Source organism: Phyllostomus discolor, chromosome 1 (assembly GCF_004126475.2).
Source record: "Phyllostomus discolor isolate MPI-MPIP mPhyDis1 chromosome 1, mPhyDis1.pri.v3, whole genome shotgun sequence".
NCBI lineage: Eukaryota > Metazoa > Chordata > Mammalia > Chiroptera > Phyllostomidae > Phyllostomus > Phyllostomus discolor.
The window spans coordinates 211,435,380-211,456,490 of record NC_040903.2 but is presented as its reverse complement, the minus strand read 5'-3'; the positions used below and the strand labels follow the sequence as shown (position 1 = coordinate 211,456,490).

Below are 21,111 nucleotides of genomic sequence, written 5' to 3'. Positions count from 1 at the left end.
GCCTCAGCTACGAGGCTTCTTTCTGTAGTGGCCTCTGAGGACGCTGGCGGGGACACCGCGGCATCATTACAGGGGGAGCCAAGGGATGTGTGGCCAAGCGATGGAAAGTCTCCCAAGAAAAAAATAAAATAAACACAAAGAGTTGTTGTTTAAAAAAAAAAAAAAACGCTGATATCCTCATAATGATGTGTTCATGCCCCTCAGGGAGCGATTAAGGCTTGAGGGCTTGAGCCCTGGACTCAGAGCAGCCTGGGTTCAAGTCCTCGCTCCGCCTGTGCCCTGTGCCCTGTGCCCCAAGTAAAGGGAGGGAAGCTTCTAGCTGATGGCACTGTCTGGAAGGTGAAGAAGGGACATATTTTAGGGGGAGGATGGCAAACTTGCAAGGATGGGGGATCCCCCCAGAGGCGTAGCCCAGAGGCAGCTGCAAGTTCCGGGCTCGGCCCCTCAACTGACCAACCGGGGCCGCTCAGGTCCTCAAGACGGTGAGGCACCCGTGGCAGGGGGCGGTCCTCGGCTCCGCAGAGTGCCCGCAGCTAGAGGTAGAAGATGCCCTGGAGCCAGAAAAGGAGACTGAGAAGGAACGTTACCAGGAGCCAAAGACACAGGGAGATGATGTCTCCTCAGAAGGAGGTGACAGAGGGGCCAAGGGGGTGCAGTGGGGTGGGGGGGGGGGGTCAGCAGTGTCTAATGCTGGACACGCCGGGAAGGATGAGGCCGCTCGGTAGCTGAGTGAGCACAGGCAAGTCCCCTAAGCTCCCTGAGCCTGTGTGCGTGATAACCGTGATAACCGTCGTCAGCAGCCATACAGCAGGAGGAGTAACACACCCTGAGGACGGCAGATCCCTCCCCCTGCACCTGGTCTGGGGGGAACTCTTTCACCTCAGCCGCTGCCCTCCTCGGCCACTGGAGGATGCCTGAGAATTGGCTGCAACATGGTGGCTGGGTGTCCACTGGGCAGCTGGGCAGGCGAGTGGACTTGGTTGTGCATTTGACTCAAGGTCAGGGAAATAACACACAGCTCTTTCTCAAGGGCTGGCAATACACAGCGAAGTCCAAGTGGACCTTGTGTTTGCCTATTGGCCTGATCTACTGGGTTCTAGGCATGTGCTGGGCTCTCAGGACAGAAGATATATGAGGCCCACGACAGTCTACGGCAGAAAGAACGGGCCAGCCCTGAGCTCCCATGCAAGGGCCGGGGGGCCCGTGAATGAGAGTGTTCCTCTCCATCTGGCCTCACAGGGACTACTTAGGGAAGTGGGTGTACCAGCCCCTCGAGAGCACAGTCACCTTTGGGACAGGCTGCAGTACATCCTTCCTCCTGGGTGCTCCCCAACCAAGGTACGGGCTCCCCAAGGATTCCGGGCTGTGGCTCATCACCCTGCCTGTACCCGTTGGCTGGCCACGGAGGCCTGATGGTGGATGTGGATGCATCATGAATCCATGTGAACCCACCCCTCCCTCCAGCCTCCCTGCCTCTGCCCTAGGTCCCCAGTGCTGGCAACCTCCGCTCACGTCAGAACACACACTCAGCCCACAGACCGACACACACACAGAGGGCAGCTGTGCACTTGCGGGCAGGTGACTCGATCTCTCTTGGCCTTTGTTGACTTCAAAAGAGCTGGGGAGTGTCCGGAACTGAGGGCCTGGCCTGTCACCTCCACCACAACCCCCTCCTCCCCTCCCCTGTCCCTGGGACTCAGGGAAGGGTTACCAACCAGGCTGGCTGAATGGCTAGCAACTTAGCACAGTCCATTCAGACTGGAAGCCTCCAGCCCCCTGTGTTTACTGATGGGGAGGCTGAGGCCCAGAACATGGAAGTGACCAGCCCAAGGGTACACAATGAAGCCGGGACCTGACCCGAGCTCAGACCGCCCAGCACCCCGAGAACATTGCTGCCCAAAAGAATGCTGGGGTGGTGCTGAGTCTGCCCTGAAAAGCCACCCAGAGCACTGTTCAAAAAGCAGATTCTGGAGACACACCCCAGACCTACTAAACTAGAACCCCAGACGTGGGGGAGAGGCAGGGGGTCTGAATTTTGAAACTCAAAACCACCCCTGGTGGGGATCCGATGGACCGGTCAGCGTGGGCCTCTCCGCTTTCCTGGAAGCCCATGGATTGCATTTCCTCCACCCGCCTCCCAGATCACTCCCCTCCTCTCCTCCACCCTTCTCCGGCCAAGACTGCCCAGTGTGGGGCACCTCACCCTGGCTCCTCCCCTCTGGCTTCCTGCTGGGTTTGGCCTGTGGGGCAGGTGTAAGAGCCTGGGAGTGAGGAGTGTGAGGGCACCATTTGCTGCTCATTTTCCTCCATGCTGGGCAGCAGCCGGTCAAGGCCATGGCAGCCCTCTCTCGGAGCACCCCTATGTGTCCCTTCAAAGCCAGCGGTAGTAACAGCCCCCCTCTGTTGCTATGGTGGTGTGCCTCACCACCCCTCGGAGGTTCCCCCAGCCCTGCCCACACCTCCCCCCCTCCATCCCGCCGTCTTCAGTGACACCCCAGTGTCTGCCTTCTGGTTCCACATAGCCCTCAATCTCTGTCAAAGCGAAGTCCACCCCCACCTTTAGCCTCAGGGAGAAGGTTCTGGAATTTAGCTGTGAAGGTCACTCCACCCGGCCTGCAGGGTCAGGGGAGGGTGGTTCTGAGCTGAGCGTCCCAGGGACAAGTGCTGGGAAGGTGGGCAGACAAGGGGCTGGCATTCCACCATGGAGAGAACCTGACCAGTGACACAGGTACCCAGGTGCCAGGACAGCAGCGGTGACCAAGAAGGGTGCGGGTAGTGAGAAGGGGTCCCAAGCAGGACGTGTACAATGGGTGGAAGGCGGGCTCTGACAACCCCACCCCACTGGTGGGAAGGACGCGCCTGCACATGAAAAATGAGACTCTGAAGGTCGCCTTTGGAGGAGGCAGCTGTGTGGCCCCCAGTTCCCTTGTCCATACCACTGGGGTGACCGTCCCGTCTGACCCCTCCCGGCACACAGGGGAGACTTTGTGAACGTGAAGGCACTTTGGGGACCCAAGGGAACGTGCTGACCGTTACTCAGGCCACAGGAACAAACGGGGTGGTCGGCTTTACAGGAAATGCAGGCTTCCTCAGCACCCCAAGCCTTCTCCATCACTGCGGACTCCCCTGATCGAAGAACCAAACCCCCGGGGGGCTGCCCAGACAGACAGACGCCCGCCGACAGACACTTCCAGCAGCCCGGGTCTCCCAGGGCGCGCACCCGCCCGCACCGCTGTTCCCGAGCACACGCGGAAGGTGCTGAGAGTCCATTTTCAGGCTCCCTGATTGGCTGCTGACAGCTCTGGTTTTAGCCAATTAGATACCATTTTCATTCGCATATATCAGGCCCAGCAATGGGGGTATTGGTTTCAGGGGGTCTTCCTCCGTGGGTTTCCCTCACCTCCCCATTTACGTTCCAACAGCTGCTTTGAGGCCGTTGCCATGGAGACACTCAGCCTCGGCCTGCATGAGACGCTGGGGTCCAGGGACAAACCCTGACCCCAGAGAGCTCAGCGTCTACTCGGGGGGCAGATATCTGATGACTCTTCAAACAGCGTGTGTGGAAGCAAACGAGTGACAGACGATCTTTCTACTCCGTGCTGAGAGCTCAGAGCCGTGATGTCAGCAGTCGTCAGAGCCAGACGTCACACGAGAGCCACACGCGAACGCTCCAGCCGATGGCCTGGACCCTTCTCGGAGCGGCTTGAAGCACAACTTGAGACCCGAAAGTCTGGCCAAACTGGCCTACACTGGAAACCTCAATTTTCCCATCTGTGAAATGGGATAACGATAGTCATGGGACTATGGACGTGTTTGCAGAGTGCTGGCACAGAGAGATGCTCAGTAAATGTTTCTTGCTGCTGCTGCTGCTGCTGCTGTTGTTGTTATTATTATTATTCCCCACTGGCCTGGCTTCCCCAGAGCTGCTGGGCTGGGCAGGGTCTCTACCAAAAGCTGGCTTGGTGGCAGAACCATAGAGAAAGTGTTGACTGGTTTCTAGCATTTGGCAGCCCAGCATTGAGGTCAAGAGCATGGCCCGGAAGCAAACAGGTGCTTCCCAGTCCCACCTCCTCCTGGCCTCTTTGCGTCTCAGTTTTCCTACCTGTGAAATGGGATGCTAAGGGCACCTGTCTCCAATCCCTGCTTCCATCCCCTCATGGCCTTCCCTTCTCCCTCCTCTTCTGTCTCTCCAAAGCCCACTGGACTCAGGGTCCGCCTGGGTAACCCAGGAGAATCGTACTTTGAGATTCTTAATGTAATTATATCTACAAAGAACCTTTTCCAAAGATACACCCGCAGAACTCGCACGTGTCCCTTTGACAGCCATCAGTCAGCCCCGCGGTGGTTTGAGGGGGCGGACACGGAACCGTGCTGGCCCCTCACACAGTGCGGGGCTCCGCAGGGACCCCAGGCACTTACTGAATGAACCCGGCAGAAAAGCGTAAGGGACACAGGAGAGGCTGCAGGCCTCGGCTCTGGCCTTTTGGGGTGGGTCACGGTCCTATCTGGATCTCAGGCTTCCCTTTGTAAGGTCAGGAAGTCGGGTGCCATTATCTCTAGGGAATGCCCTAAAACCAGGCCTGCATATGCTTCCAGAAAGAGATAGGGCGGCCTCCAGGTGTCATGGTGAGACACCCCGGGAGCCCCACTCTTCTGGTGGAGACCCGATGTCCTCAGTGGCAGGAAAGGCAGCCCCTGACCACAGTGTGGAGGGAGGGGAAGGAATGGGTGTAAATCCCCACAGGTACCTTGCTAAGGGTTTGATTTAATTTAATATTCCCAATTATATTTATGAAAACAAGCATTACTCCCATCTTACAGCTGTGTAAACTGAGTCTAGTCACTAACAAAAAGCCACCCAGCCAGTGCCTGTCTGTCTCCCAAAGCCTGTGGTTAGGGACAGGGGGCAGGGGGCCTGGCCCTGTCGCATGGGGCCCCTGCTGCATGTCCTTTGTGCCAGGGGGCCGTGCTAAGTGCTTTCCTGCTGGATCATGTCATTTATCCTCACAGAACATGGCAGGTTTATGCCACTACAATGGTCCACATTTTATAAATGAGGGACAGTGGCTTCCGCAGCTTCTGGAACTTGCAGAAGCCACAGGTTGGCTGTTGAGCCATGAAACCCCCTGAAGCTAGGGAGCCCAGAGTTTAACTATCTGCTCGCCACTCACCAAGATAGGGGGCTGGGGGGTGACAACGAAAAGCAGGAGTAAGAGGATGCAGCTGGCGCCTCTCTGCACCCCCGGGTGGGTGCTCCTGACAGCAGAGCGTCCCCCGCCAGGCCAGGGTCAGGACAGGATGCCACGGTGTCTTCTCTTCCAGTAAGGATACCAGTCATAGTGGGGCAGGGACCCATCCTGCTCCAGTATGACGTCATCTTAACTAATTACATCTGCAACGACCCTGTTTCCAAACAAAGTCACATCATGAGGGTCCAGGAAGGATATGAAGCGTGGGGAGCACTACTTAACTCAGGTCAAGGCCTCAGAGAGATGATAGAGCCCATCTTCATGTTTCCGGTGGGGAAACTGAGGCCTGAGAAATCAGGTGACTTCTTCCAGGTCCCAGCATCCAAGAGCAGAGCTGTGTTCAGTGCCAGGATCCTGATGCCATATACGCTCCAAGGCTCTGTGGGACAGTTGGGACCAGAGTCCTGTCCATCGGGCCCACAGCCAGCCTACGTGCCAGGTTCCTGTGCCCCGCCCACACCTGCACTCCCAACCTGAGGGGGCCTCCAAGGCCGGCCCCCACGTCCCCGCCGTCTCTGCCTTCCCAGGAACCTCTCACTTCCTGCCGCCTGCCGGACCCAGTCGCCGAAGGAGACGAGTTTTGTTGGTTCCTTTTCCCCTTCAAAAAAATAAATTCATAAATGGTCCTTGGCAAGCTGTTTACTACTTGGCTTTAATGGCCTGTTTATTACCTTGAGCCTGCGTCTGTTAACACGCCCCCTCGTCATTTTCCCTCATTAACTGTCAATTTGGAGGCCAGTTTTGGCATTAACCATGCCTGCACCTAATGGCTGCGGACAGTTGATTTTATGATCGTGCCTTGTCTCGGAAACGCGAGGCCTGTCGTCAAAGGCGAGGGCTGCAAACCGAGGGGTCTCGGTGGCCGGCAGCAGGGACTCAGGGCTGCTGGCCGGGCAGGTGGGGACTTGGGACTCTGATACTCCAAGAGGCATGCAGGCCCTGAGGACGGTCAACTCCTCTTCTGGCTGCTGAGGGAGAGAAGCACATTTAGAAGGGAGTGGGACTTCGGAGAGACATTATAAAGAATCTCTGATCTACAAAAACCATGCTCCCATGAAACGCAGGGAAGAAAATCCCTTTCTGGGAAACAATCCCGACAGACACAGGCGCTGGCTCTGGGACTGGACTTGTGAAGCTTTCCCTGGTCGCCGTCCACCCTGCACCCAGCCGACCCCGTCGGGAGCAGAGGGGACAGGAAGGAATGGCAAGTGGCCCTGTCCCCCAAGGCCTCCCGTACGAGGAGAGAGATGGACACAGCCGTGGGGACTGAGGAGGTGAGCACGGGGCAGCTCAGGCCCAGGGAGTGAGCAGAGGCCAGGCCTCGAACCCCTCATGGCCAGGCGGACAGGCTCTGCAGGGGAGCTGACGTGAGCCCGCCAGGCAGAGAGGAGTGCAGATCGCTTCTCAGCCTTTTGGCCAAGGTCAAGTGTAGAGAGAAGCACAGAGACGTGGGGGGTGTTGCGGTGGGGACAACATCACTGGAATGCTTAAAACCCTCCACGGGCAGAGAATGAAGTCCAACTAGTGCGACACGGGGTCACGTCCCTCCACCTGCAAGTCCTGCCACCCTCTCCCTGTCACCCCCTGAGTTCCAGCCACGCCATCTGTAGTAGGTCTAGTAGTGTCACCCACTCCCCCCACCAGCAGAACTCATGTCAACCCAGAGCCTCCGAGTGTGACCTTCTTCCGAAAGATGGTCTTTGCGGATGTAACTGGGGAAGATGAAGTCATGTTGGAGCAGGGTGGCCCCGGCCCCGTGGTGGTGTCCTGATAGGAAGAGGGGAGGACACGGACACATGGGGAAGGAGGCCATGTGACGATGGAGACGGAGGCTGGAGTGACAGAGCTACAGGCCGAGGATGGCTGGCCACCAGCAGGAGCCAGGATGCGGCGAGGAAGGGCCCTGCCCTGGGATCTCCAGGGGAACAGCGGGCTTGCTGACACCTCGATCTCAGACTTCCCGCCTCCAGAGCTGGGGGACGGCACGTTTCTGTTGATTCAAGCTGCCCGGTCTGAGGTCCTTTGTGGCCCTCGGAGACGGGTCCACCCCTTTTCTCCCTGCCTGGGCTCCAGCCCTGCGGGCACACTGCCTCTCCACACCCTCTGAGCATCCTTCGGCATCCCAAGGTCTGGCCAAAGACTCTGGGTTTAGGCAGCAAGCTGAACACGCACTTTTAATTTCACTCCTTTTCAAAAATCCCACCAAGTTACAGGAAAGGGATTTTAAGGGTGGAGAAAACCACAAAATGTTGTGTCACGGCGCTAATCTGGCCGGCTGTCCCCTTGGCCTGACGCACAACCTCCATCTTGGGGCCTGTAGAAGGGGTTATGGAGGGTGTCATCCCTAAGACCGCACTTCTGGCCCGGCGAGCCTGGCCTGCTTCACCCCTGCCCTTGGCCATGAGCAGACGGGCGTCCTGCTCTCTCCAGCAGGTCCAGTCCAACGGAGACGCTCATTTCAGCCCATAGGGGTGTTCTGCTTTGGCCTGCTCCTGAGCTTGCAAGCAGAAAATACAGGGTCGGCCTGTCCCCAGGTTACACGGTGGCCCCTCCAAATGCCCCACGGGGGTGCCCTCACCGGACTTCCCTTCCAGGGAGCTGGCAGGGGGGCTGAGCTGAGCTTGCCCCCAGACACCATGGTCTGCACTCAGCTCTTGGCAAGCACCCAGCCCTTCTTTAAACAGCCAGGTTCATGCTGCTTTCCAAAACTGAACAATATTTTGGAGGGACACCTACGCAGTGGAAAAGCTAACTGTAAGTAGGTTAAAGAATCTTCTGGTGTGGGGAAGGGGTGGGCACGACTCTGAGCTGCATGGGGACCTCCAAAGCAGCCCTCCCCAGCTCTCATGCTCACAGGAGTTACCTGGTTCTGCAGGACCCAAAAAGGCCACAGGGGCTGCATTACCAACAAGCCCCCCACCCGGGGAGGCCCACGCTGCAGGTCCGGGGACCACACCCAGTACCAGGACTCGGAGTTACTAGGTGATGTTCAATTTCTCAGGGGGATAGGAAGCAGGTGTGCGTTTTCTTACCGTTCTTTAAACTAGCCCTATACATTTTATGCTCTTTAGTTCATATGCTATGTCTCATAATGTTACAAGAAGCCTGCTGAAAGATTACCCCTTAGAAGCCTTCCTTGCCCTCCTCAGACCTGGAGAGACACATCCTCTTCTCTTCTCCATTCCGGAAGCACTTCCTCCGGGGACCACAAACTCCAATACCTGCAGCACAGGTGGCAAACACAGGGCCCGCGGGCGGAATCTGGCCCTCCGCCTGGTTTTATCCAGCCCGGCACCTTGTTTCTACCCCAGGCAGCGCCAAGCTCCTTGCCCCTCATTAAGGGGCATTTATACAGTCCTAAAATTACATTTGGCCCTTTGAAGGCAACTGCGAGGCTGAGGTGGCCCCCCCGGGTGAAAATGAGCTCGACACCCTTATAAGGACCAGGAAAGTGGCATTTCCCTCCAGGGGCTGACAGGAAGGGTCCACACATGCCAGCGATAAAGAGGTGGCTGTCACCTACAGGAATGTGGGCCTCAGACCAGCAGATCAGAAAGTGGACATTCAGATTTTTGGTGTGTAAAATTTAATTCGCCCCCTCCCCAAGGCATCTACGGGCTGAAAGGGGTCTTTGTTTTTCCAGAGCGCTAAGATCGTGGTTGGTCTGCTTGTCGGACCCGGCACACTGCGCGGCCGGGCGCAGGGGCTCCGCCTTATCGGACGCCGCCGGCACTAACTGCAATAATGCCCGCAAGCGCTTCGGCAGCAGCGGCTCGTGTCCCGTGCGGCTCTAAGTACTTCACATGAACTAATTCGTTTAATCCTCACAAATGGTGTGTTGGGCACCGCATTAAGCTTTTTAAGTATTTTATCTGATGGAACCCTTGCCAACCCGGACCAGGGTGGCTCAGTGGGTTGGACGTCCTACCGCCAAGCGAAAGGTCCCGGGTTTGACTCGCCGTCAGGGCACCTGCCGGGGTTGCGGGTTGGGTCCCCCGGTCAGGCACATACAAGAGGCAAACTATGGATGTTTCTCTCTCACACCAATGTTTCTCTTCCTCTCTTTCTTTCTCCCTTCCCCTCTCTCTAAAAATAAGTAAATAAAGCTTTTTTAAAGATATATATTTTATAAAAAGAATCCTTGCCAACATGCTCGGAAGCAGCGGTCACCCGCTTTGACAGGCAAGAACTGCTCAGTGCCCGCGCAGTCCCTGGCGGAGGTTCCGAAGCCGACAGGCAGCAGGCTTGCGCCGGGCCTGTCCCTCCCAGGGACACATTCCCAACCGCGGCACCAAGCTACCCGCAACCACTGCGCCAAGAGGACACACGGGCCCACAGGAAATGTACGATTCCTGCTCACGAAAGCCCGTGACCTTGGGCAAGGTACGCAACCTCGCTCCGGCTTGTTTCCTCATCGGCGAAATGCCCTTAACAAGAGCGGTGTCTGGTTCCAGGGATGGAATGAGGATTAGATCGGAGAAAGTGAGCCACGTAGTTCGCACAGCGCCTGGGCACGGTGCTGGCGGGACTGCAGCAAGCCTCATTACCGTGACAATTTACTTGACTGGTGTTCATTTTTACAACCACCGTGGCCTGTAACTCCAGTGTGGTGCCTTCCGTCCATGATTGCTAGCATGGCTGTGTGTGTGATGATGTGTTTACCTGCATCCCCATTTGGGGCTTGGAAATCCAAACATGCTGGAAAATTGTTGGGTCAGTGTTGATGGAAAGAAAAAAAGGAAAAATGTGGGAGGGGGAGAGAAGCAAAGGAGGAGGCAGGAAGAACTGAAGCCTCCGCCTAGAGCTGTGGCATCAGGCTTTCCAAGGGAGAAAGGGCCAGGGAACCTGGCTGAGGTCCTGCTGTGAGCCAGGTCTCAGGCTACTCAAGTGACACCAGTCATATCTCCTGGGGGGACGGGGTTACCACCCCTCTGAGAGGACAGGAACCTGAAGCTTAGTGTCCCCAACCTGCCCAAGGTCACCCTGCTTGTCCCAGAACTTAATGCCCATGTGTCTGGCCATCTCAGCTGGCATCCTGGCATTGCCTGGAGACTTCATGGTGTTCCTTTGTCCTTGGTCTTTAAGAGCTTCTAACTTACAACAGGATCAAGCTAGTAGCTCCGCACCTGAAAGGGGTCCCGCCTCACCATTGATAAAAGGATTTTGTTTTCAAAATCTTTTAGATTTATGTTAATCCCAAAGGAATCTAGAAAGGAGAAGAGCAGGATTCCTATTTCCCCATTTACAAAACAGTTTTGTTTATGTCCAGTAATACCCTCAGCATTCTGGACTCCCGTTATCAGCAGCTCCCCGTTATCGGCAGCCCCTTGTTATCGGCAGCCCCCGGCAATGCGTGCTCGGCATTCCGTGCTCTTGCTATCGGCAGCCCCCGGCAATTTGAATTTGCTGCCTGCATTCCAAGCTTCCTCAATGCAATATGACCCGTTTCTTCAAGAAAGAGGGCTCTTGTCCAGTGTATTTCTTTAGGTTTCACCTAGCACAAAACTCAAAGACCACCAAAAAGCACCAGAAATAACACTCAGCTTATGTCCTGGGGGACGGACGGGAGGACCCCTCTCTACTATTGAAATTGTAGGTTGTTTTTTTCTTGTTGCATTACAGAAACGGTTTACTGTCCTGGATATAATCCTTGGTCTGGGAAAGCATTGAATTGTCTCATCCAATTTGTGGTTTGTTTGTTGAAGGTGAATTTGGACAACTTTTTAAAAATTTTACTTGTCGTATTTACTCATTTTTGCCATGACTATCCTTTCTGAGTATGGTTTCCAACAGGCTCCCTTATTTGGGGGTCATAAAGACATCCTCCCACATTTTCTTCTAAAAAGGTTTTAAACCAAGCCTTTTCTCTTCCATACTTAACTTATCTGGATCTAGATTGTGCAAGTGACAGGGTCAGGTAAGGATCCACTTTTGTTTTTGGCCCGGAGGGTAACCAGCGGTTCTCCCAACGACTGGTGTGCAGGCTAGTTCCCCCCCCTCTGGGGACTGGAAGGCTGCTTCAGTCCATGTCCTGTTACCAGCTGCGCTGGGGCTCGCTTCTGAGCTTCTGAGTGTGCTTCAATGGTCACTTTCTCGGTGCCAGTAGTGCGCCACCATAGTCCACACAGCTCTGTAATCAATCTCAACATCTCCTGGGCGAATCGCCCTGCTTCATGCTTCTCCAGGAATGCCTTGGCTTGTCTGGAGCCTTTGTTCTTCCTTATAAATCTTAGAATCAGCTTGTTCAGATTCTTGAAAAATCCAGTGGGGATTTGGGTTGGAATTTTATTAAGTATGGCTCAATTTGGGGAGATTTGAGACTTTCAATATATCAAGTCTTTCGAGTTATGAAATAAGAAATATTTCTCCATGTAGTTATGACTCCTTTAATGATTTTCTCTACCATTATGTAATTTGCTCTATAAAAGTCTTCCACATCTAAAAAAAAATATCCTCAGATGACTCATACCTCTTTTCCTGGTGCTAGTATAAATGGTATCATTTTTGAAAGTACATTTTCTAATTGCATATTGCTGGTATAGAGAAATGCAATTAAGTTTTTTATTATTGATTTTATATCTAGGTACTTTGCTAAACTCTCATTAATCTTAAGAATTTGTAGACTCTTTAAAAATTTTATATTATTATGTTTTTATTTTATTAAATTTATTGGGGCACATTTGTTAATAGGGTCATCTGGGTTTCAAGTATATATTCCGTGATACGCGATCTGGAATCAGGCTACAGCTGTCGCCAGCCGTGGGCCTCCTCGTCCTTCCGGGGAACGGGCGGCAGCGACCTGCGCTTCGGAGCGCAAGTCGCCTACTGCGCGCCCAGCATCTGCAGAGGCTCCGGCCGCCGCGGCGTGTTGGTGTTGTCTGCCCGCTTCATGTCCTTGTCTTCCTCTGGGGGCTATGGCAGCGGCTATGTGAGCACCCTGGTCGAGTCCGACAGGCTTCCGGTGGGTAACAAGAAGTTGACCGTGCAGAACCTTGCCTCCTACCTGGAGAAGGTGCCTACCCTGGAGGCAGCCAACAGCAACCTGGACGTGAAGATCCGTGACTGGTACCAGAAGCAGGGGCCCAGGTCCACCCACCACGACACAGCCACTACTACCAGACCGTCGGGGAGCTGCGGACAAGATTCCTGGTGCCACGGTTGAGAACTCCAAGGTTGTCCTGCAGATCGACAATGCCCGTCAGGCTGCGGAGGAATTCCCAAGCGAGTTTGGGACGGAGCAGGCCGTGCGCATGAGCGCGGAGGCCGACACTGATGGCCTGCGCAGGGTGCTGGACGAGCCGACCCCGGCCAGAGCAATTGTGGAGATGCGCACTGAGGCCTGAAAGAAGAGGGGGCCCCCCTGGCAAAGACCCACGAAGAAGAAATCTGTGTCCCGAGGGGCCCGGTGGGTGCTCAAGGGTGGAGGTGGATTCTGCTCCTGGCATGGACCTAGCCAAAATCCTGAGTGGCAGAAGAAGCCGATATGAGGTCTGAGGTCATGGCTGAGAAGAACCGGAAGGATACTGAAGGCCAGTTCATCATCCGGTGGAAGAGCCGAATCGGGAGGTCGCTGGCCACGTGGAGCAGCCGCAGACCGGCAAAACTGACGTCACTGACCTGCGCCACAGCACCCGGGGTCTGGAGATTTAAGCTGCAGGGTCTCCTAAGCCCGAAAGTCACCTTGTAAGGCACGCTGGCAGAACGGGGGTCGCGCTTTGGAGCCCAGCTGGCACCGATCCAGACGCTGATCGCTGGTCAGCAGCACCGAAGCCCAGCGGACTCCTGTGCGTGGCCACATCGAGCGGCAGAACCTAGAGTACCAGCGCGCACGGGCACCAAGACGCGGCTGGAGCAGGAGATCGCCATCTACCGCAGCCCGCTCGGTAGGAATTGAAAGGTTTAAATTCTATTAAAGCTTTGCTGGCGCTCTAGTTTTGATCCCTTTGTGTTCTTAATGTTGTTTTTTTGTCTGTGTGCTGTTTTTATCATTCTTACCGGCAGTTTGTCTATTTTACTAATCTTTTCAAAGAACCAACATTTAACCTTGTTGATATACTCTATTACACCTTTTTCCCTATTCCATTAATTTCTTAATGTTCTCATCTTTTTTTTATAAAATGTGAGAAGTGTTAAATACTCTTTATTTGATATTATACATAAACCACACTAAAATGCCTTTCAGTGAGTTAAAGGCAACAGTTCAGATACAGAATATTTTTTTTTAAATTGGCATAGTTAGGACCAAAAAGATAAAATGGACACTGCCAGCCTTTCTTCAGCCCTTGCCTTTCAACACGCGAATGAACACAATTTGAAACACAAGCAAGTCTTGCTTTTCTAATAAACAGTGAAGGGATTTTCTCAGTGTTGAAAATGTTCATATTAGCAGTTACATGAATCTAAATAAAAAACCAATCCCCTACAGGTTTTGAAACAGCCTTCACCATCTCTGTGAAAAGGTGAATATTACCAACTGAGTCCAATCCTATTTTTAGAAGGGGAACATAGTGGTAGCAGTTGCTGGACCGAAATTACCATCAAAGTTCAAAAAGCTGATTGTAATCATTTAACCACAAGCCAATATTATTTAAATCAGAACTGCCCAAAGAAATGCTCTATCAGCCATTCATGATCTGAATTCTGGTATATGAGATCAATTTAAATATGGTAGGCATAAAAAAGTCACCAGACATTTGTAATATCATCAAAGTAATAAGACATTTTCAGTATCATTTATTTTAAAATTCATATTATTATTTTTATTTCACTCATGAGTTATTTTAAAGTGTATTTTTAAATTTCAAACATAGAAGATTACTGAAATTTTTGTCTTTCCATTATCTAGTTCTACTTTCTTGATGCCATTAGAATCAGAGGGTTATGATATCTGTGTGATAGTGATTATTTTCAATGTAAGTCAAATGACTTGTGGCTAAATAAAGTCTCTACATGTCAACCATGTTTTCTGACCACAATGCAATTGAGTTAAAAATCAACTATTATAAATGGTAAAAAGTCTTCAAACACAAGTTTCCACATCCCTTGAGGAGAATGAGCATCATTTGTTGTTTATTAAACCAGACCTCAAATCATCTGTGTCTTTGCTAATATTCCGTCTGTTTGACTTATCAATAATTAACAAAAGTGTGTTGAAATTTCCTATTATGGTAGATTGGTTTATTTCTCCCTGTACTTATTTTCAATCTTTGTTTTATATATTTGAGGCTTCATAAAATGGGTGTGTAAGACAACTATCATGTCTTACTGGCAGATTGAATTATTATTATTATATGTTGACCCTAAAAATTATTTACTTGCTGTTCATTATTTGTCTCGTATATTCCTTATCTTCCTTTTTCTTACAGCCTTTCTGTTTTTAGTTTCAACTGTTTCTAGTAATTAATATGCCACTACATTTTTTAAAAGTTACCATCTTTGTCTTTTAGCCGGTAGGTTTAGTCCACTTAAATTTATTGTGATTATTGAAAAAAACTGGACTTTTGTTCACATCATTTGAATTTGCTTTTCTTTCAATGCTTATTTTTTCTTGTCTTATCAGTTATTTAGAGAATCCGGGGCTCAACATAGCTGTCTCAGACTCAGCCGCCCCACCCTTCCAAGAGCCCACCCAATCTGGTTCCTCCTTGACCGGAGGACAATCCTATCTCACTGTTATTTCCACATTATCCCCTCACCCTACACCACCCTGGCTCTGGTTTCAGCTTTCTGACATTGTTTGTTTGTTTATATCATGGCTTATGTATTTACCCTTAAGAGTTTCCTCATTTGCAATACCCATCATTAGCCAGGATTGGATTGTGATAAGGGAGCGCCTTCGGGTGCCTCAAGCACCGTAACGCCCAGCTGGCTCCCTTTACAGTCTTCCCTATACTTTCTGAGAAGTTATGGTGCCACAGAGGTAAACTGAACATCTGAACCTCCCTGTGGGCAGCACAGAGTGCCAACCGGATTAGCCCAACACATGGGCCCGTGGGCGTGCGTGGCTATTTTCCCAAAGGCTGTGGCTAACCAATGGGTTGAAGGAAATGCATGTTCTTTCCTTCGTGTTCCTCCCTAGTGTCTTTTTTATTACACGTTATTTTGATCAATCAATATTCGCCATGCGTAAAACTATTAGAGTATGAGGACCATGAAGATTTTAGGGGTTCTCACATCCACTAAATGTAAACAGTGTTTATTCACACACGCTGGGCTTGTGGATTATACTTATTATCTTCTATTCCTTTCTGTGCTTCTTGAGTTCCTGCTGTGAGGATGTATTAGTTCTATGATTACAGGGAAAATGATTTACAAATGAGTCCTCAAACTTCAAAGAGTTGGGAACCACTACTTGAGATGATTATTTTGAGCATTCGAGGGGATAAAAAGCAAATCCAAAGGCTGACAAGGCCAGGATGAGAATGAGGAAGCGGCCAGGTGGGTTTCAAGAGGCTGGACGGCAAAGGCCAGAGTAAACGGGGGCAAACACTGGTCCGCTCCAGCCAGTCATTGCCCCATGAAACTGTAGGCCCGGTGTTACCACATCTTTGGGTTGAGTGAACTAGATATCTACATTTGTTATTGGAACTCTTCAGAGATTTTTAAATGCTGGCAACTCATTGTTAAACGTGTTTGAATATGGTACAGTTCAAATCAGCCATCCACATGGCCTGGGTATGGCCCCTGGTGGCCCCTCACATCCTCTGCTGTAGGGTCACACCTCCTTAGCTCTCACCCCCATGTATGTGCACAGTGCGCAGTCAGTCAGAGGATCAAGCCCAGCCCTGAAATATTTCTGAAATAGGACGACACCCAAAAACCTGCACCTTCTGTTCAGATTTTGGGCAGTTTCTCCATCCATCCAAGTTTTAATGACACGGAAAGTCACCCAATTTGTCCATCCTTCCTTCTATCCCCCCGTGTGTTCATTCCTTCAGACAACAGCTATCTTTCAGACACCTAGGAGATGACCGCTACTGTCCAAAAACGGGGAGGGAGAAACAGGGTACAAGACTGTCCCTGCTCTTGGTCCGTATGACATTCGAAGGAAGGAAATAGACAGTTGCACCCAATGAGCTGATTTCGGGTGACAGAAGGTGGGAGTAGAAGACAGGATAACTAACACCTCGGAGGGGTGGGAAGGAGGAGGACGAGGAGACCACAGTCCTGCAGAGCGAGGCCAGGAAGGCCGAGGCGGCGTTTGAATGGGAAAACAGCCTCGCTAAGAAGGTGGCAGCCACACGAGCTTGGAGACTGGGCTTCCTAGGTACCAGCCGAGAACAGCAAGTGCCAAGGCCTAGTCTAGACAAGCACGGAATGATCTAGATATATTAGAGGAAATCTGTGAACCCTCTCCCTCAGTACCCCAAAATCAGCCCTCTTGCCTCACTCCGTTGCTGAGCACTCCGGCTATCTCTGAAAATAAACTCAGGCGGAGAGCCCAGCCTGATTCTCTGCCCCAGGGCTGATTTCCAGGAATCTGGTTTCCATGGAGAAGACAGGGCTGCTTTTCCTTCTTCCGCCTCCGGCGAATTCCTCTTTGATCATCATCCATCTTATCCTGAGACGGGACCCTCCTCTGCTAAAGAGGAAGGGGCTCCTCCTTCCCGCCCTTGCCCAGCAGAACCATTCTACTCCTTTCTAATACCATTTGATAACACTCTAGACCTCTTTAATACCTCTACCCGCCCCTCGTCGTGCACCTGCCTTCCAGCTTCAGCCACGCCCTACCTTCCCCCAGCCCCGTCTTTTCAGCCTCATCTGGACCCCAAACTCCCCAGCCCTTTCCTGACAGTTGACCCTCACGTGGTGGTTTTTCCTCTCAGAAATGCCATCCGCCTCTCTTTTCCTCTTGTGCAAGACACGGCTCGCCCTTCCTGGTCACTCGGTCCACACGATGGTCCCAGTACTGTACATGGCCTCCCACCTTTTTCACTGTGGGCTTTGTCTCATGGTCCCTGGTAGCCCTTCCCTGCCTTCCACATCTCCGAGCTCCTTGCCCGGCTCACTTTCCAGCTCTTCTGTGCTTGCTTCGGCCTCTCGTGCAAGCGCTACTTCCTGTCACACTTCAGGCACAACTATTTGGTCCAGTAAATGCTTGCAGGGTGAAGGACTGTTGAAGAATTGAGTCCCTAAGCCAACCCAGGCACTCGGAAAGGCCCACCTCTGAGCTGGGAGTCACCGCATTGTCCAGGCAACCTCAGAGGACGCCGCTTCTGCCCGGCCTCTTTGAGAGACATTTATCACCATCACGGCACCGTCTGAACCTCGCTCAGTGGCGCGTTTGGTATGAATAGAAACGCCTGTATGAGTGCGTCAGCTGTATGGGTGAATCACAGGGAGGGCGAATGCAGGAGTGAACACACACTCCATAAAGCACTTTACACAGATCACTGACTTTAATCTTCAGAACAACCCTGAGAGATACTTTCCCAGGTCAAATCCCATTTTACAGTTTAGGAAACATCAAGGCATTAAGAGATTAAATTGTTTGCCCAAAGTTCCCAAAACTAAGAAGTGGCAGGGTGGGCATTTGAACCCACCACTTGTTTCACGGTCTGATCCTGTGCTAGTGAATGTCGTGGCCACGAGCAACAGGCGGCTCCTGAAGACCTGACCTGTGGCTGGTCCGAGGTAAAATGTGCTGTAAAGGTAAAATACATCCCAGATTTCAAAGATGTAGTTAAAAATTAAAAAAAAAAAAAAAGAATGAAAATACCTCATTGAAGGCTTTCATATCGGGTACATACTGGCATAGTCTATTTGAGATATAGGAGGTTAAATCAAAGACATTGTCAAAATTAAGCTCACCTGTCCCTTCTTACTTTTTCAGTGTGGCTACTAGAAAAATTAAAGTTGCTCTGTGCCTCGCGTGCTCTTTCTGTCGGACCGTGCGGCCTAAGGTCCGAGCTGCTGCACGCCGCTGCGCCCCGGGCCAGCCCCTGCGTCATGCACACCCCGATGCACGCCGGGACTGCTGGCCCGCGGACAGAACCTTGGCCCCTGGCTGTTCTCCTCCCCAGGCACCTTGAGCACCCGGCCTCAGCCTACCCCAGTCCCAGGGCAAGTGCAGGTCAGTCTTCTGTTGTTCACGGATAATTACCCTGGAGACGCCTCCCAGGTGGGGTTCAGGGTCTGAAGTCGGGATGTAAGGCGAAGTGCACTCTAGGTGAAGTTATCCAGGAAAAACCCTCAGCCCCGGGATGAGGTAGCGTGTCCTTGGTTTCGTCCGTGACAACATGCACGTGTATGTGTACGACAGACTCAGTAACATGCAGCAGATGACAGTACATGGTAAAACATAAGTTTACATAATTTTTCTGCCTATCGTTGTTATCTTGATGAACCATTTGAGAGTAAATTACAGGTATCATGACATTTTAGTCCTCATGATTTCGGTACGTATTTCTTTTTTAAAATTTTTATTGTTATTCTATTACAATTGTGTTACAATATGTATTACAATTACAAAGTGTCCAAATTTTTCCCCCTTTGCCCTCCCCCTCCCAGCCCACCCGTACCACGCCCCCCCCCACCCTGCTCCCAAATCAGTCCCCACCCTGTCGTCCAAGTTCCAAGGTCTCATACACATTCTTGGACTAGTCCCATCCCCTTCTTGCCACCTGTCAGCCTGTATTGCTTAACAAGGTCATTCTCTAACGTAATGGTTACAATTCTGAAAATCGGGAAAGTTAACATTTTAAAAATACTGTTATCTAATATGTATTCTGCATTCAAACTCCCCCAAAACGTCTTTCTGGCAACCTCCCCGATCTAGGATGCAAAGCAGGATCTCTCATTGCGTTTAGTGGTCGCGGGTCGTCCTTGGCCTCCTCTGGCGTGGGATGGCGCCTTGGCCATCCTTGACCTTTCGTGACATTAGAGTACTTTTGAAGAGCACAGCATAGCTGTTGTGCAGAGTCCTCCACCATCTCAATTTGCTGACCGAGTCCTCGTTTTCATCATGAATTCACGTTTCAAGAGCTTTGCAAATGTGTAGCATAAATGACGCTGCCCCCTCCCCGCTGCGTCCCCCGGAGGGGCTGGGGTGGCGGCCCGGCCCAACCCGTCCCGGTGAGGGAACGGAGAGCCCTGGCGGAGGCAAGGCTCGCCCGATTTTTCCCATTTCATTAGGAGGAATCCGGGGGTCTCCTTTCGTCATCAGCACGAGGCTTTGCGTCTGTAAAAATGTCACATTTTCCAACAATTTTTACCCAGCAGTTTTAACATTCATGGGTGATTCCTGCCCTGAATCCCTTTGTATTAGGACGGTTGCACATTATTTTTAAAGATGTGAGAGAGTGAGGGGAACACGGGTGAAGGGCTATATTGGCGTTAGCAGGGACCCCCAAACCTGGTACCAGCCCACGCCCAGAAGGTGAGCGGCAGGAGAGCGCCCTGTCCCACCCTCCCCGCCCCTGGCCCTGCCCGGCACATACCACCACACCCGTCTCTGGAAAAATAGTCCCTTGTTCCTAAAAAAGGTTGTACTGCTTTAGATAAAGTCCTATCTTAAAAGGTACTTACTTTTTAGAGGAAATCAAGTTAATGTGACGTCATTGCCTCAGGCAGTTTCCTCTGTCCCGGGCCCCACCCCGGAGGTGCGTGGGCACCCCCCCGCCCCACACACACACACCATGCCTCCTCTGGTGAAATAATAGCTTGGTCCTAGGCTGGCTCTGAGGATTGGATGGGACCAGGCACATAATAATCACTCAATAAACGTCAGCTCGTTTTGTTTGCACCGCATTTACCAGCGAATTGACCTTATCTCCCCCACTTGGCAGTGGGAGCCAGGATTTCTGATGTAGGTAGAAAGAGATAGAAATAGGATGTTTAAAAGGTAAAATGTAGCCTGAATCGGTATGAGAAGCATCAGTATAAACGCATGATATATTTTATCTGTTTTAAAAAATTGTATTTTTTACCTCTGCTTACTTGAGACCTACTGAAAAGGTCTAGAGACAATACCCAGCCAAAATAAATGAGCATCCCCAGTATCCAGATCATGGTCTCCAAATACTGTTTCTCACTTTAAAAACAAAACAAAACAAAACCAGGAATGGTGTACTCTAGGTCTTGGGCAAAAGAATGGGCGAGAGGGATCTGGAACATCTTGTGGTATAAGACTCAGGAGCAAACCAGCCAAGGTCCCCGCCCACCAAAGACGGGAAAAATGTGAGTACCGGTAGGAAATGATTTCGGTCTACTGAGACACAAAATAAGTTTAAATGCATGAACTCTTGGTACTCAGAAGAAGAAAATATAATGCACTGGTCACTCTTGGAGTTCACTGGAGAGCCAACTTACTAGTTTGAATACTGGGAAATGAAGGTGATGAATAAATATATAAATGTGCAATGCTGACAGGAACGCAGAAGGTGCAGCCACATGGGAAATAATTTCTGGCACTACCAGGAAAGTGAGGAGAACCCACAGAATGAGAGAAGTATTTATATATCTGATAAGAGAACTGTGTCCAGAATATACAGAGAATTGTTACAAGTCAACGATAAAAACACAAACAACCCAATTTAAAAAATGGGCAAGGAATTTGAATAGATATTTCTCCAAAGAAGATACACAAATGGCCACTCAGGATATAAAAAAAATGCCCACCAGCATTAGTCATTAGGAAAACACAAATCAAAACTATAGTAAGATACTACTTTATACCACTAGAATAGCTACAATGAACAAAGACGGACAATAATACGTACTGGCAAGAAGGTGGAGCAACTGGAACCTTCCTACACTGCTGGCGAGTCTGCAAAACGCCGGGGCCGTCCTGGACACGGCCTGGCAGTCAGTTCCATACATGGTTAAACGGGGAGGCACCTTAGACCCAGCGATGCCGCTCCTG

General features: G+C 51.4%; 1 pseudogene; it reads left to right on the top strand.

The window, feature by feature from the left end:
- The first annotated feature begins 385 nt into the window (after positions 1-385).
- The window catches only part of LOC114492126, a 35,036-nt pseudogene continuing 14,310 nt past the window's right edge, over positions 386-21,111 (top strand).